The following is a 12325-nucleotide window of genomic DNA, read 5'->3' as shown; positions in this document are numbered from 1 at the left end:
TAGGGGCCAGAATTTATTTTCTCCAGACTTTTCTATTAAAATTAGCTTCCTATGGGCCGTCTTAAAGATGGCACATATTATAGAGTAGTTAATATAGAAGGAAGCTGAACTGCAGAGATTCCAAGTTGAACAAGTTTTTTGCGGACTCGAGACTTCAAAACCACCCCCATGTACTCCTTCCTTTTCCAGAAAAATGTTTTTCCTGGAAAAATGCGTTTTCGGAATTTCAGGGATGCTCATAAAAGTTTATATAAACATGAGATTACTAGCATGGGATGGATAAAAATAAAAAATGGGATGGGCGACGTGGAATTTTAGTCAGAGTTATATATTTAAAATATAGGCAATATAGTATACGTGGTGAGATTTTGGTCTTAGTGTGAGACCGTGAGACAGACCCCGAATACGTGAGTCTCATAACTGTGATTCTAATCCATAGCAATCCAGACTATTGTAAAAAAAAAAGTCTACCTTTATTTTGGTACAGCGACACCAGCGACACTACCAAGTGAAAACGAAAGCTTTAATAGTATAGAGGGGGTATGGCATCCATAGGAAACCACATAGATACAATTATCTTTAGTAAGGAAATAGATACACTGAATAAAATTAATTTCTGGAGTTGATTCAAAGGGCGCCAAACCAGCACGACCCATTCGGCCGTTTTTAATTTTTAAAAATAAAACAATTTAAAAGAACATTTTTATAACATTCAAATTCAAGTCTGAGAGTGCAATTAAATTTCCAGTCGTTTAAACTATACCATGCCTTGTATCATAGCCATACAAATTTCGTAAGTCAAAATTTTTTTTAAATTTTATTTTATTCCTTCCGCCAAGGATTATCAAAACGACCAGATTAAAGACAAGATTAATCAAGATCAATTCGGTTGTACGAAAGATATATCGATCGCAGATGCGCTGATCCGTTTACTTCATGATTGGTTTGAAGCAAGAGTGACAACCGCGAAGAAACCCCAGCCACATTTTTTAAAACTTTTTTTAAGGCATGTAACTTTATTGATCACAATATATTAATCAATAAACTGAAAGGTTTTGGTGTTGATGCCAAACTAGTTTTCTGGGTTCATAATTATATTCTGAATAGAAGACATCGTGTTAAAATAATAACTACATCTCCCCAATGGTGGTATTCCACAAGATTCTTGGTTAGGCTCTCTTTTATTTATCACATTCATAAATTATCTTTGCCCATGATGAAATATGGACGATATATCCTTTTACCAAAGAATAAAGTCTCAACATCATTCGAATGTTTCACCATATACGTGTTTTGTAGTGCACTATTAGCCTATGCATTTCAAGCTCCTGTTAGGAATTAATTGAAAACTTTTTAAAAATCTTAGATTTTAGTAAAATTTGCTCACTGCCCCAACCATGCAGAGGTTAGGGTATCTATCGCCCACTAGGGGAAGTGGCTCTATAGGTTGCCAGATGCTATTTCCAGGCATCTACTGTTATTGTTAATTATTTTTTTAGTTTTTTTTTAGCACAATATTTTTTAAACGGTTTGAGCTTAGCGGAATGGTTCATTAATAATAATGTTAGTCTTATAGAGCGCTTAAAGCAAAACAATGCTTCTAAGCGCTTTCCACATAAAAGAACTTGAAAAAAAAGGAACGACGCCATAAAATATCCTAACATTAACCAAAAAAGAAAATAAACACAGAGGAACCCTTTTCAGCGCTCCGCAGCGCCACTTAAAGCTCCCAAAATTGAGAGCTCGCTGGAACAGAACTCACAGAAGCTCGAGAAAATGGCATCTGACTATCATATCCTACCAACAAAAAATTACCTCCTCTGTTACTAGTATAGGAGATAGAACTGTTGGCTAAGTATCCTTTTATAGTCATTTGTAAACATAATATTTACATTAAAATAGCATTGTAAGAGTTGGTTCAGAGTAGAAAATGTAGTAGTAAACTGTAAACAATATATTAGATACAGTAAATATAACGCAGTTAAAATTATCCAACCACAAGTCACCCCGCTATTTCTAATATATTTATAAAATAATAATTTATATATTAAAAAGTGACTAAACTACATGTAAAAACTACCCCCGCCGAACACCGTCCCAGTATTTATGAGTGAAGTTTCTATTGTTTTTCTCTGTTTATAATGTAATGTATTTCTATACAAATCAGTAAGAAGAAAATGCCATATAAGTGCACTTCCTCAAATAATAATAATAATAATAATAATAATAATAATAATAATAATAATAATAATTTTATTTAACATAGCGCAAACAATATCCAATTAAAAAAATCACAGGCGCTGTACAAAATTTTAAAAATATAAATTTACAAACGATAAATACTCGATAGGTAATATACATTAAAAGTTAATATAGAAAATTGGAACATTAAAAATTATAACAATCACAATACAATTTAGCACATCAAAAACCGACATAACATACAACAACTTATAAATAACGCGACATGAAAGAGAACAATAAAACACAAACAACTATTTTTAGACAAGACCACCCAGCCGTTACGAAATTTACATCAAAAATTTAAGTAAAATACCGATAAATACTACTATACATCATTTATCCTGGATTAAAATAAGTAATGTATCTTGGAATAGAGGGCCTAAGTGAAATGCTATGCCGATTAAAAATTACAGTACATTGTATTTTGGAGTGAAAAAAAGGTCTTTATATTTGAAATCGGAAAACATCAGTGTCGGCGCCACCAGCGGAGGTTGAGAATGGGGTTTTTTTTTTTTTTGGGGGGGGGGGGGGTTATTCGGGGGGGGGGGGTGTTATTCCAGGCAGGAATTAGTTTTTTTGTGTAAATGGATACGTAGTGGTCGGCCTATATACTCAAACACCCCTTAATTCCACTGTAATTAAAATGTAATTTTACTGGAGTAAAACATTAATAGAAAATGTTGGAAATGATGCTTCCATTAGATCTGTTTGCAGTCAAAGGGGAGTTCATTCGAGGAAAAATTATACGCCACGGGGTGTTTACATACGAGGCGTTTATTCCAAATGAGGCTGTAGAAGGGGCGTTTATTTAAAGTGGAGCGTTTACACGGATACAAATACGGTAAGTATGGCTTCTCCCTGATCCACCCATCATATGTTTTCAAAAGCACAATATACAATACTTTGGTAGGCCTATGATGGTGACGGCAAATGATTCGAAAAACTAGGTTTCGGCAAACTGGGTTTTCATGATTTCGGTGAACTGGATTCGGCAAACTGGGTTTCGGCAAAGAGGCCATTAATTCGGTCAATCATGAGTTTCGGCAAACTGGATTTTGACAAGCTGGTCGGATACTGTTTCGGCCCCAGGGTGGACGCTAATAAGGGGTGAGCGCTGATAATTTGTAGGTTTAGCCTGGTCCTTGGCAGCAATTTTCCTTCAGATACCTGTTTGGTTGTGCACCTGTCTCACGCTCATATCTAAATTACGGTTGAGGCAAGCGTGTATGAACTACCGAACTGTGTCGTAGACACGTCGTCGCAAAAACATCTTCTAAAATATTTAATTTTGGAATGGTATTGTTGTTTTAAGTAAAAAAATATTCATATAGGTAAGTAGAGAGTGTACCATACTGTAGTTGTACAAGCCTGTGTGCCTTCATGGTGTTAGATTTAATTGCAATATCCATTGTTGTGTTGTTGTTCAGGCCTACATCTTCAGACTAGAGACTGTGTTCTAAAATTGTTTCGAGTCCTTTTCATACAATGGAATTAAGCCGGAATATCTGAGTGAAAATTTAAACAGTACAAAACAGAGCTGAAGATTTGTTGTGTAAATGACATACTTTGAGTCGTAGGCGCATGTTTGCAACCTACAATCAACAATGTAAATAGTAATCTTTAAAAGTAGGCTAAGTGAAATAATTTTAATTAATTTAATAAAGTGTAATATTATTTATATAGTGACTTAAAAACATCCGTGGGTCGTAAAGTGCGTTTTAATTTAAATACGTAGGCCTATTATAAGTTCTTGTTCACTTTGTTTTGTTTCTAGCTTTTTTCACATTCACTCACTCACCACTGAGGAAGAACTAGTGTAGTCCGAAAGCTCTGGTTCTATTTCTGGCTGTTTACTATCAAATTGGCATCACTACCGATATCCAGCTGTAAACAATTCAGATAAATGTGAATTATTGAAATGTAAGCGTTGTAATAATTAATGATAGTAATATTGTCTGGCATATAATGCAGCCTACAAAATTTCAAGTTGGCATTCCACAATTTTTGAGAATATTGACGAACAAGAATTGGCACAGGTTTTTTGGCAACCTATAGTAGATTTTCCATGCTTCAGCATCCACCGTATTTTACACTGCAATCTGAGGCATGGTTTCCACTGAGACAGATCGTACCGGAAACTACATTTATGTACGTTGTACCCGAGGAAAATTTGCCAATCGTAAAACAAATTTTTTGTAAAATATTAATAGGCAATAATATATAATCCACATGCGACTCCTCTTTCTACTCTTTGCCAAATGTGGGCCTCTTTACTATCTAATAGTAGCAAAGTTGTTGTAGATTTGTAAGGGTACAATGTGTTAATGACTTCATAAACTTGAGTATTTGTAAAAACACGGAGGATTGAAAGTTGGCAAGTTTTTGCTGGCCTATTTTTATCCTCATTTTGGGCCTTGCGGGGACTTAGCAGGGGATGTAATTTCCAAAATGGTTACATGCATGTGAGAGTCCCGGCCACCTCCTAGCAATGCGGAGCATCGTTTTAATGTACATCCCCGGCTAAGTCCCCGCCACACCGCCGTAGTCCTGGGAAAATGCCTCGCTAATAAATGATTGGAGGATAAAACCTACTTGAAGGTTTAGCCTACAGTAGGTCTGAATCGGAGAAGCAACGTGAGAGCTAGGCCAAGGAGATGAGGTTCCTTGATGGAAGCACTACGCGTGCGTATCACTTAGCAGTTTCCATGGAAGTTTGGACTACAATTGACAAGTGCATAATCTGTCTCTTATACACATCTAGATGTGTATAAGAGATAGATTTTTCAGTGGGATTGAGCACTGTTTCACAAAAAATTGAGATATTTTATATATATATATATATATATATATATATATATGTATATAAATCAAAATAGGATGTAAGAAAAATCTAAACCGTCTTTAGAAATTCTATATAAATATATAAATAATAACAGTGGTCAGATGGGAACATAGGATGAAATGATCATACCAAAAGTGGAGGGGTCACCTAAAACTCCAAGTGGCGTTAAGGGGAGAAGCAGGTTGGATCGCAGCTTTGTTATTATAGGACGATGCAGAGGTCCGATAGAGTATTGGTTAAAATGTTGAGATTTAATATTCGCTTTAAATTTATTACAAAAAAATTTTATTTTCTGAATTTGTATACCTATACCTCATGAAGGTATGAATGTCATAAAGTTTCCAAAAAATGTTTTTAATCTAATGAGATTTATACTTAATTAGGCCTAATTTAACACAGATGCCAAAATAAAAATAGTTTGAATGTATTTCTCACTAGTTCAATCTCTTTAATTTCAGTGTCTCAGGTCAAATCTACCGATCCATCAATAAGTGGGAAGTCGATGTACAATTATTGTCAGCGGAACACGATGTATATTAAATTGCCGGAACACATGATGCCTGATTTATGAGGTCTTAATTCTACAAATAATTGTGCGCGAATATTTATTATGATTTATATATTCACTGGATCGCCGGAATTGAATCATATTTGCCAATTATGTTTCTTATACAACATATAAGTAATTCTTGAACGATATTACATACTTAAATATAATTAGGCCAAGCATTATTGTATTATTTAAAACTAGAATCTTTATATTCTATTTATATTGTTTATATAGTTCTGATAACATTTCCGAGTAAGAAATAAAAGTAAACTGTAGTGTAATTTATAATACATCATTGTGTGTACTTCCTTTGTCGTAATTGCAATAATAATATTATATATTTCATGATTATTAATCAGTATATAATCGAATTGAATATATTATAATCACCTCGAATTCGAATATAGCACTATTACAGGCTACTATATCTTATAAACATTCTTTCACATGATACCAACAAATTTCGAAACTTTTCAGAGCAAGGTACTGTCGAATTTTACAAAACAGGAAATGACGTCGGTTGCTAGGCTACAGCTCATGCATATTCAGTAACACCTGTGCTCATTAGACTAACAATAAAAACTTTTAGCTCAGTTTTGACAAAATCGACCAAAAAGATTTTATTGTTAGTCTAATTAGAACAGGTGTCACTGAATATTCATGATTATGCATGAGATTGTTGCTTAGCAACCACGTCATTTCCGGTTTTATGTTTTTGTTTAGGGCGTCCTCAAAAGAATTGCTAGTTAAATAATTAAAGTAGCACATAATATGGATGAAGCAATTCTTCACTTTTGGTTTAAGCTTATAATAAGGATATTTTAGCTATTGCATTTATTACAGTAAACACATATATTAAATAAGATGAGAAGAGAGATGCAAATTCCATTTCATATTTATTTTCAAACATTGAAATCAAGTTGGGATATATGTATACATTTTATATTTATATACTGTAGGTCTATATCATGTACATCCGGCAAAAACCAATAGACCTGATTTTAATCCTAAAAATGTTATATCTTATTACCTTACATGTCTATATTCTTTACAACAAACGGGTTACTTTATTAATAAGATAAACATTAGCGGTAATAATACAATATTAATAAATATACAGCCTACAAGAATTAATACATATTGCTAACATTATTTTTGAGATTTTTACAGAGGAAAACATTAAAAAAAATCACACTATATTTTAATTAATTTCATATCCAGAAGCTTGATGAGTGACAATTTGTGGGTATCTATGAATAATTGGTAAGTTCTGTTGCCCTTTCAGTCCAGATATTCTTTCCTGATAGTTGTGGCTTCTTTGTCTACATCACTGGAATAGAAAAATATTGAGAACAGATTAGAACAGAGAAGAATTATAATGGAGTATCATCAAAACATAATATATAATTAAAAACAGTGGCATATCCATGAGTTTGAAATAGAGGGGGCCCACGGGGAGGGCCAAATGAAGGGTTCTTACTACCTCAGCCCCACCATGGTTGGGGCAGAGGTAAGAAACTTTTCGTTTATGGCAGATGGCCAAAAATGGCACTCACAGATTTTTAATTTGAATGTAATTTTCTTTTTTTTCTCCAATTTGTTATCATTTAAAAAAAAAGGCCGGCTGCCCCCCCCCCGCCCTCCCACCCTAAATCCGCCACTGAGAAATTAGTGAGCACCCCAACCTTAACATTATCGTATTCAGTTATCGCAATGGACAATGCTTTTGATACAACATAACAGTACTCCACAATTCTTTGCATATCAGCATTATCATATTAAATATTAATTATTTATAGTATCATCATATTACGGAATGATGTGAGGATTATTAAATACATGGTATTGGGTAGGACTAGTAGATAGCAATAGTGCAAACAAATTATGTTAGCATTCTGATTGTCATGGGTAAATAAAATTTATAAAAAGCGTACTATTCGAACGAAATGAATATATAGATTCATAAATACAGTATGTTCAAACAATAAATATAATACTATAACTATATCTTCATATACAAACATTTTTTATGATATAATATTTTTGGAGTGATTGATTGAATTTATTCGATGCTTAACATGCACAAGCAAGATAACAAATGGATTGAGATCATGAAAAGTAAAAATTACCGAGCATCAGGAACGACTATTAGGCCGGAGTCCAGCCCATTTCCAATGAGGGAGGTCTAATTATTTAAATATAGGTCTACATTTGTCTGTCATGAGCTGAAAGATAAACAATGTATTTCACATTTTCACTTTTTTTTGGAGGGGCGCCATGAGCGTTTCTGTTAAACGGATACCGGCGCTTTATTTAATTATTAATACTATCATTCTTATTATTATTATTATTATTATTATTATTATTATTATTATTATTATTATCATTAGGCCTATTATCATTAGGCCTATTATTATTATTATTATTATTATTATCATAGGCCAATATAAAATGCTCAACTGTTCTGTATATTATTTCTAAATTATTCAAAAATTATTTAATAAATGGAGGGAAAGAATGAAAAAACCGGCCATCTAGAGCATTGACCACAGAGGAGACATAATCATAAATCCATATGTGAAAGTCCCCGTAACATAATCATAAATCCATACGTGAAAGCCCCCCCCACCCGGATCCCTTCTATTTAGAATTTCTGGATCCGTCACTACAGTAGTAGCTTTAATTGATATCGACGTCATGGAAGTACACATCCATGAAGATATTAATATCAGTATTGATAAAGACGGTGTCATTTTTGGGCCTACCTCGATCAATTTCGCTCTCTTTTAAAAATAATATAGAAAATATTTTTGTCGGGCTATAACAAATTTTGATTATTCAAGGTTAAAAGTTGTGCAAAGATAATTATAGACTCTTGGTAATAAATTGCATATAATGTCAATAAAAAAAAGAAGATACGAATCTAAAATGTAAACGACGAAGTTAAAAATCCCAAACTGTAATTACTGTAAATAACGTTTCTTTAGCCAGTTTCTTTGATGGTTTTAGCGAGTCACTTGGAATGTACGTTGTGGAATAGAATGCAGTCAGTGTATGCTTCTGTCGAGGAAATTGCCAATGCCTTTAACGCGGCTGCCTAACAAACTTAGCCAAAATAATAACCATATAATGATGACAAAATTCCCATTTAACTAGTGAATTAACGATGCAAAATGTTCAATACTGTACTTACATTTGTTATTACTTGTAAAGTCTCCTTCGTAGTCCATTGACTCTTGTTTACATGTAGAACGCCACCTGGAGTGGTATAAAAACAATCAATGAATTCTTTTTTTAATGCGCCATTCCTTTATGACGATGAATATGATGATGATAATACAGTAATAATAATAATAATAATAACAATAATAATAATAATAATAATAATAATAATAATAATAATAATAATAGTAGTGGCTTGTTCTTCCTTAAGTGAAAGATGTGTATAAGAGACAGATAATAATAGTCCATTGAGTAATGTTATGTAGAACGCCACCTGGAGTGGTATAAAAAACAATTAATGAATTCTTTTTCTAATGCGCCATTCCTTTATGACGATGAGGATGATGATGATGATGATGATGATAATAATAATGATAATAATAATAATAATAATAATAATAATAATAATGACGACGACGATGATGATGATGATGATGATGGTGATGATTATGATGATGATGATGATGATGATGATGATGATGACGACGATGATGATGATGATGATGGTGGTGGTGGTTATGATGATATTGATGAGGTTGATGGCGATAATGATGTTGATGATGGTTGCTGATTATGATGGTGATGGCGATGATGATAATGACGGTGATGATGATGAAGTCGATAATTATTATTATGTTGATGATTGTAGGATAAGAATCGACTCCGATGGAATCAGTATATGGGCTTTCATGCGACACGAAGGTATTAATGGTCAAGCCGATCCTAATTACTTGCAATCAAAATTTATCACCCTTTTAAAGTGAAGGACATTCATTTTTGTAAAGCATGTATGTGCTATTTCCCGGCAGAGGAGCCATTTTTTCAACCATGGTGTTGTGTCCGCCTCTTAAGGAGATCGGGTAGTGGCTATACTTGGTTACCAGCGCAGATCCTGGGGAGACGGGGGAACACGTCTCCCACATATTTTAAGGGGGTTTTGGGACACTCACTTTTCGACCGCAACGTAATTTCATAAGTAAAGAAGATGCCTGAAAGTTGTTGAATTGAACTGCATAATTAATGACCCAGGTTTTAACGAAACAGCGCTGTACAGCCAAAGTAGAGTACTATACATCTTCTTATAGCAAGATTCCGATATCTCTGCCCACTAACATCTGAAATATCTGTAATACACGACTCGAGTGCACGTGCCTTTATTATAATTTGAATAAGTATGAGAATGAGAAAAAGTATAAGATTGATTTTCGGCACACGAAGTAGGTAATTTAAAGTAAATACATCAAAGACAATTAAGTTTTATTTTCTATGGTACAATACAGAAGTTAATTAGATCTCTATTATTGCCGAAAATTGCAGATAAAAGATCATGGTGGTGTGATGATGATTACTATGGAGGCCTAACAATGTCATTCCGGACATCTTGAGGTGTAATATTCCTCAACCATGATGGGGCTGAGGTGGGTGTGGACTTACGGCTTTGAAGTAAGTAAAGTAAAGTAAATACATAAAAAAGACAATGTTTTCAGTCTTATTTTCTGTGGTACATCACGCATATTAATTAGATCTCTATGGTTGCGGAAAATCGATGATAAAAGATAATGAGAAATTGGCGCTTCGTTTTTACTATAATGGTGATGTGACGAATGTTACTATAAAAGTAACATTTCCGGCCATGGGAGGTACTATTTCCCACAATTTTTGCACCTCAGCTCCAACCATGGTGGGGTAGAGAAGGGTGTGGACTCATCTTATCTTTGAAGTGATAAAGTAAAATACGGTACATCAAAGACAATGTTTTTAATTCTTATTTTCTATGGTCTCATCACACATACTAATGACTCTATGGTTGCCGAAAATCGATAATAAAAGTTCATGAGAAATTTGCTGGCGCTTCATTTTGATTATAATGGTGATGTGATGATGAATTTTACTAAAGAGTGTCATTTTCTGCCATCTAGAGGTACTATTTCCTCAATATCCGCACCTCAGCCCAACCATGGTGGGGTGAGGTGGGTATGGACTCTCCCCATACCGCTCTTATAATGGCCGGACCACTTGCAAATTGGTTCCGACGGCTATGCAGATCAGTATGGGAATATTGCTGTACTGTTTGTGAGACTTGTTTGTTCATCCCTCTAATCAACCCAAAGGAGGGCATTGGGCATCGTGTCACCTGGTATTCCTTATGACAGCCCTCAACCTGCACACTATTACAACACTCGCTGATCGTCATCCTCATTCTGTAATAACTTCAGAATATAAAATCACCTTCTCATAGATTTGTTTTTACCGTCAGCTCCACAAAAGAATCACAATCATAGAAACAATCGTGAGTTTGTTCTTCCTTAAGTGAACACTGAACGTTTTACGTACTATGCAGTGAGTACTTCAAAGATAAAGGCCTGTATTGTTAAACTATTGCAAACTATGTGCAGATGAAGAGTAACATATGCTAAATAAATGCACCAGGTTAAGACACGATTGGGTTTTGATCGACAAATTGTGCCTAAAGCTTGATAGCATGAACATTTTACTTTCAAAAGTCTTGTATTAGGTAAACGAAACGTGTTGATGGATGAGCTCTCTATAGCCTAGCAGCATTTGTCATTTATAAAACTTTACTTTGTCCGAAAATGTAGAAAGCCAATATCCAATTTTCATGAAGGTATTAGAGTATAGAAATTCATTGAAAGAATATGTAAACTTATGTGGATTTAAATGATATGTGTGGTTAATGATACTGTATGTGAACAGTATAGTTGATATGTAATAACGGCCTTTGGTTTTGATAGAGAAAAAAATTTATCGTTAAACTTCAATCACTTGGCATGATTGCAATAAAGTAAGGTTGAATTATCACTAGCGATTTAATCACTGTACTATCAAAAGTGACAATCCCTTCAATGACAAACATACAAATCGTCGCTCACATCACGAACTAACACAATTAAATTCAATTGTGTTAGTTCGTGAAATCAAAAAAGCGCGTCAAAATACGCGCTGTTGTTGTTAAAGACTTTTTGTGTGGTAAAGAATACAAAATTGCTTGACAACCAATACGCGCTCGTTTTGACGCGCTACTGTGATTTCACGAACTAACACAACCTACTTTGATTGTGTTAGTTCGTGATGTGAGCGACGAAATGACGATTTAATAGTCTCATAACGAGTCTTATGGAGTCGAGCTCTTTTGTCGTGAGAAAATTTGAATGCGGAGTTATGTATATTGATTCCGATTGTTAGGTTTATGTTCAGAGATTTTGTTAGCGAACCCTCCAACCAACAAAAAGGATGATTAAAAAAAAAATAAAATAAAATGTTACTATTTTGGCCAGTTAGCACAACCTCCACCACGAAAAATGGAAATTTCATTAAAAAAAAATTATTTATTTTGATTACGCCCTCGGCTCCCATGAAATCTTCAAAAATAGGATATAGGTCCTATAGGTCATTACCTCCTTGCATTATATAAATTGAAAGCATTTAATCCATCTGCACTCTGCTTT

The 12325-nt window shown here is 34.0% G+C and overlaps 1 long non-coding RNA gene across 1 annotated transcript; it reads right to left on the bottom strand.

Annotated features, from left to right (window-relative positions):
* Positions 1 to 6513: 6513 nt before the first annotated feature.
* On the bottom strand, positions 6514 to 8898 carry LOC117123617. Its single transcript, XR_004447868.1, has 3 exons — positions 8830 to 8898; positions 7766 to 7861; positions 6514 to 6966 (listed from the first exon to the last, which is right to left on the bottom strand). It is a non-coding gene; the product is annotated as an uncharacterized LOC117123617 (long non-coding RNA).
* Positions 8899 to 12325: the final 3427 nt, after the last annotated feature.

This window comes from Anneissia japonica, unplaced genomic scaffold, assembly GCF_011630105.1.
Source record: "Anneissia japonica isolate Jap-2015-1 unplaced genomic scaffold, ASM1163010v1 scaffold287714_len2871179_cov188, whole genome shotgun sequence".
Classification (NCBI taxonomy): domain Eukaryota; kingdom Metazoa; phylum Echinodermata; class Crinoidea; order Comatulida; family Comatulidae; genus Anneissia; species Anneissia japonica.
Note: the sequence above shows the minus strand (reverse complement) of the source record. Positions and strands in the feature narration are given on the sequence as shown.